Raw genomic sequence first — 6,000 nt, 5'->3', positions numbered from 1 at the left:
TTATAGGACTGTTCTTTCTGGGAAAAATGGATGGGAAGGCTGTGCTACATGGTGTCCAACTGCCCAAATCTGACCAAAGCCCAGCCAGGCTATTCTGGGTCAAAACATTTCCAGAACTCTAGAACACAGAGAATAAAATGGCCTCCAAACACAAAGCAATGCACTCACTAAAATTTTCATTTTCTCCTGGAACTTCTTATTATCATATAGATGAGCACCAAAAAGGGCACACTCAAACATTTAATGTGGAGACTCCAAGTAACTACCAATGCTGTTTGAAGTGGGAAAGGGGTTTTGAAGCCATTGGGAGAGATAACAATACCCTTTTCACATTTTTTAACAATATCTGGGTGAAGCCAGCAACACTTTGAAAGTTTACATACTGGCCTTGTTATCCACATGTGGGCAGCCATTCCCCCAGCCATGACAGAATCTTTCTTTCTTCTTTAACAATAGCTTTTAAGCCATAAAAGAAAGAATTCACCAGGTATGTGTGTCCTGAAAACTGCTAAATATAGCTATCCATTATTTTACAGTGTTTTACCAAGTACTCAACATTTGTTTTTATTGGTATCAGATAATACAAGCAGATAATATGCATTTATATGTAATCTCAAAAAGGTCTACAGTAATATCACTGACCTAATCTAAATTAGATGACAAAACTGCTTGCTTCTGACATATGTTGGTTTTGCCAACTTGAGGGTTGATTTTGCCATCAACTGATGTTAACCAACAAATAAACAGTTACTCAAGCCTAGCTAGGGCCATGGGACAGTGATATCCTAAAGAAAGCTGGCATCTGAAATTCAAATCAGAGTTTGGTCTTTTCTAGGTTGAGAGAAAGGGTGCCTGTTTAAATTATTATTTATTTAAAATACACAACAGAGAGAAGAAAGTTCCAAATTCAAACTTTATAGAGTAAGAAATAAAACATTTACCCATATTACTGATTGTCCTAGGTATTCATGGATGGAATTAAGAACCAAACTGATGTAGTATATTTGGTTTATCACCTTGAGGACCGGGATGGGGTTAGGCTCCAGACTCCTGGGTTGCTGTCCAGTGCTGCCATTACTAGCTGTGGGATCTCATGCAAATTCTTTATGTGCCTCAGTTTCCTCGTGTATAAAGAGGATCATCTCGCAGTGTCGTTATGAAGAAGAAATTAGATAAAACATGTAAATTACTTAGAACAGCGTCTGCCTGTTGTAATTACTGCACAAACTACTATATAACTGTTAGCTACTGCTACCACTTCATTTTCATCACCATCATCATTATTATTTGAGTCTTCCCAAAGCATATACAATCACGTATATCACATAATAACTGTTCATAAAATATGTATTGGCCAAATGAATGATGGATGGAAATTTCAAATCAAAGACACAGTCCCTGTTCTCCATTTGTCATTTGTGGTGGTTGGCTAAGGTGGAATATAAAAAGAACATGAACTTTGGCATCAGATGACTCGGATTTAAACCTTGAATCAACAGCTGTTATACCCATATGAAAATAATGTGGCCTCTTGAGCCCATGTTTTCATAAGCTGTGACAATAAGCATTTAGAACAATGTTTCATGGCAGATGCTCAATCGATGTTTGTTCTTTCTCTGCTACCTCAAACGCTAGTTACCAGTTGGAGAGCAGAGATACTAAAGTTTCCGGTATTTAGAAAAGAAGAGATTCAAGAAATCTGATTCGAGACAAGTCAAAGTGGAGGCTTCCAGGTTAGAAGTCGATAAGAGACACAAAGGTTGCATTCTTTTGAGTCCTTGGTTAACATAACCTTGAAATGAAAAATTGGACATTTTTCTGCGTCACCTACCCTTGCTCCCCAACCAAACTCCAATTTGTCCAACTTGCATCAGTTCATTGGGTTCTCCCATGAGATGCTTGAATGAAAAGTTCCCCAGAACTAGAAGCAGATATTTTTCTCCCTAGTAAGGAAATTATTGTTGTTGTTGTTGTTGTATTGATGACAAGAAAATAATTTCTATGTAATGAATAGAGATTTTTCCCCCAAAGAATTTTAAATAAATAACACTTAACGCCACATTTAGTTTGAATTATCTCAGCCTTCTACTGAATGCACAATTTAGTCTGGCTCAGGGAACCTGCACTTTTACATAAACAATAGGGCAGAGGAAGCAATCAGATATGCATTTGTCTTAGGTGAACCTTGGAACGACTTTGAGTTCTGTCTATCCTTTGTTCCAAGGTATTTCTTGGGAGCAAATTGTGAGGTAGGTATGTAGCTTTTTATCTCTTTAGCTATCTTATTTGGGAATAAACTGAGAGGTGGGTTCACTCACAATAACATTAGTGAGTTTGAAATTTGAGGAAATTTTCTCCAGGAAATAGTAAGTCCCCAAAACCCTTGAGCAGAGATGGGTGTACATGGGTGCTTGCTGGCCATGGAGGCAGGATTGGCAGGAGGAGACTGCTTGAGGTGATGAGACACTTTCACACTGTGGAGTGGGAGGGAAGCACAGGAACAAGATGCATCATCTCCCAACAGGGTCAAGCTACGGGATATGAGGGGAGAGGGAGATGGAGTAAAATTGAAACATCATTCCATCGTCCTGGGTCTCGATGAAGAACAGGCAGGTGAACAAAAGAAGTGAAGATTTTTCAGAGATCTGAAACCTTCTTTGAGACAGAAGATAAGAATTGCCCATAGCTGTCCCAAAGACTTATACATTCAGAATAATAATTTATCATTTGTCGAACAGAACAGGCTTCCAGTATTTGCACCAAGCAAGATACTAACTAATAATTATAAAAATACATATTTATTGGTTTTGTTAACCCAAAATATCTGAGAGAGGTCTCAGTCAATTTAGAAAGTTTCTTTTGCCATCAATATGTATAAGATGTACATTGGTTTTCCAGCAAGGTGAGACAACTCGAAGTGGAGGTTTCCAGGTTAGAAGTAGGTAAGAGACAAAAAGGTTATATTCTTTTGAGTCCTCGATCAGCCCTCTACTGAATACACAATTTAGTATGGCTCAGTGAACCTGCATTTTTACATCAACAATAGGGCAGAGGAAGCAATCAGATATGCATTTGTCTCAGGTGAGCCTTAGAGGGGTGACTGAGTTTTGTCTGTCCTTTGTCCACAAGGTATTTCTTGTGGGCAAATTTTGAGGTAGGTATATAGCTTCTTATCTTTGTAGCTATCTTATTTGGGAATAAAAGGAGAGGCAGGTTTGCCTGACATAGTTCCCAGCTTGACTTCTCTTGGCTTAGTGATTTGGGGGTCACGAGATTTATTTTTCCTTTCACAATTTCAAGAAGGAACAAAAATTCAGTCTAAGCAAGTCAGATCTACCTGTTACCAAAAAGCAATCCAGATCCAGATCCCAAGAGAGAGTTCTTAGATCTTGCACAAGAAAGAATTTGGGCAAGTCCATACTGTAAAGTGAAGCAAGTTTATTAGGAAAGTAAGGGAATGAAGAATAGCTACTCCATAGGCAGAGCAGTCCCAAGGGCTGATGGTTGCCAATTTTTATGGTTCTGTCTTGATTATATGCTAAACAAGGGGTGGTTTATTTCTGAGTTTTCCAGGAAAGGGGTAGGCAATTCCCGGAACTGAGGGTTCCTCCCCTTTATAGACCAAATTGGGTAACTTCCTGATGTTACCCAATTTGTAAACTGTCATGGCACTAGTGAGAGTGTCTCTTAGCATGCTAATGCATTATAATTAGCCTACAACGACCAGTGAGAACAACCAGAAGTTAATTTTGTCACCATCTTGGTTTTGGTGGGTTTTGGCTGGCTTCTTTATTCCAAACCATTTTATCAGCAAGGTCTTTATGGTCTGTATCTTGTGCCGACCTTCTATCTCATCCTCTGACTTAGAATGTCTAACTTAGTGGGAATGCTGCTCAGCAGGTCTCAGCCTTATTTTACCCAGCCCCTATTCAAGATGGAGTTGTACTGGTTCAAATACCTCTGACATATCCAATATATCAACTATAACGATGTCGAGGAAATAATTTTCCAAACAAAGAATTTGGATTTTTGAAATAAAAAGAGTGTACAATAGTGCAATTTTTTAAGGCAGAGCAAAAGGACAGCTTTCACACGGTGGAAGGCTACCTGGAGAGGGTGCCAGTCCCGCTGAGGTGGCCAGAGCTTTTACCCCTGAGTTATTCCCGCCCCATTCATGTTCTCGTCCAATGAGAGGGGTTCTTTCAAACATCCTCTCCATTAATTGACCTTTGAACCCTTTACCAGATTGGCTACTGTTTTACAACCCTGAGTCACAGAGCCCCCACCTCCAAGAGCCAGAGACTGGAAAATCAGAGACAAAACCCCTACTTAGCCTGCCAGAAGTGAGAAAGTGAAAACAAAGGACCCTAGCCAGCCAGAGGCAGAAAGGCGGAAACAAAGGCCCCTAGCTGGCCAGGGAAGTCCCTCTAAAACAGTCCCTCAACATCATTTCTAAGATTCCACTAATCACAAAATAAAACTAAGGCAAGAGGGAGCACTTGATTCTAATTAGGGAGAGAAGAGGATTCTATGACTTCCACTGGGAGCTGTCTGTAAATTTAAATTTTTGAAGAATATCAGGTTGGACTATGCAGAAATTACTTAACTCAGTAAACAAAACTATAGTATGTTTTGGTAAACCAAGGTTTCAGCAAAAATACGAGTTTCCTAAGTAAGCCCGCATTCGTCTGACCCAGAGCATCCATTGGTCTTGACTTTCAAACCCATTGAGAGCCTTCCCATCACAAAATGGGAATATATACAATATATATAAAATATAATATGTATAATGTGCGATATATATATTCAGGTTCTTAGGTAGAACCTTTGCAAATAGACATGCAAAAATGTTCTAAAAAGATGGCAAAGATGTTTTTTTCAAAATATTTTATGCAAAAAAAAAAATGCTTCCAGTTAAAATAAGCACTTCTCTCCAAAAGATTATATCTAAAATTTTATCTTATATATTCATGAATTTCAGAGATTGATGTGGCTTCTGGTTTCATTTGCTTTCATGAAATTACCATATATTCAATGTTTAGATAAGATAAAGATGGTTTATTCACTCTCCTAGAACTCAGATTCATACCAACCTCTGCTATTCTTACTTTAGTTGCAGTCCCAAACCACCAAACTCCCCTTCAAGGACAGTAAACCGCATCACCAAATACCCAAAGAGACATCAAAAGTTTGCACACAGAATTCCAAAAGCCATCCACAAACAGTCCGTATGGTACACAAAGATTTACATCAAAAATAAATGCTGACATTTGAGAATAGTGGTTTAGTATTTGTCAGAAACGTAGCCCTGGCAAAACCACGGACATGCCTCACAGACTCCGAGAATGCTAACATTCTCAGATGGAAAAAATGTAGCTTACTTCCCTGATTCTGTTTTTCTATAAGGTTTAAGTTTAAATAGTTTGTAAGTTACACATCTAAGCTGTTTCTGAAGAATATAGGCTGTAAAGGAGAAGGAAGTACTGTAGAGCTGCAATCTATGGGCATTGATAAAGGCAACTTAAAGAGTAATTTAAACTTCTTGTTTCCTGAAATTTAAGATGTTGTGTTATTAACTTGCTGCTTTGCTAATCAGAATCATTATACACTGAGTAGCATTGGCTCTCCTTTCTTAAACTGGTAGAATTATTAACATTTACGGGTTCTCTCATTGCCCAGATACATTTATCCAGATGTTTGAACATTTTTCTCCATCACCCACCCTTGCTCCACAACCAAACTCCAGTTTGTCCAACTTGCATCAGTTCACTGGGTCCTCCCATGAGACATTTGAATGAAAATTCTCCAGAACTAGAAATGGATGTTTTTCTTCCTAGTAAGGAAATTGTTTTTTTGATGACAAGAAAATAATTTCTATGTAATGAATAGAGTTTTTCCTCCAAGGAATTTTAAATAAGTAACACTTAAAGCCACATTTAGTCTGAAATTTCTCATTCAGTCATCCTCCAATCTGGGTGACTCATGAGAGAAAAAATATTT

This window comes from Cebus imitator, unplaced genomic scaffold, assembly GCF_001604975.1.
Source record: "Cebus imitator isolate Cc_AM_T3 unplaced genomic scaffold, Cebus_imitator-1.0 Scaffold108, whole genome shotgun sequence".
NCBI lineage: Eukaryota > Metazoa > Chordata > Mammalia > Primates > Cebidae > Cebus > Cebus imitator.
Note: the sequence above shows the minus strand (reverse complement) of the source record.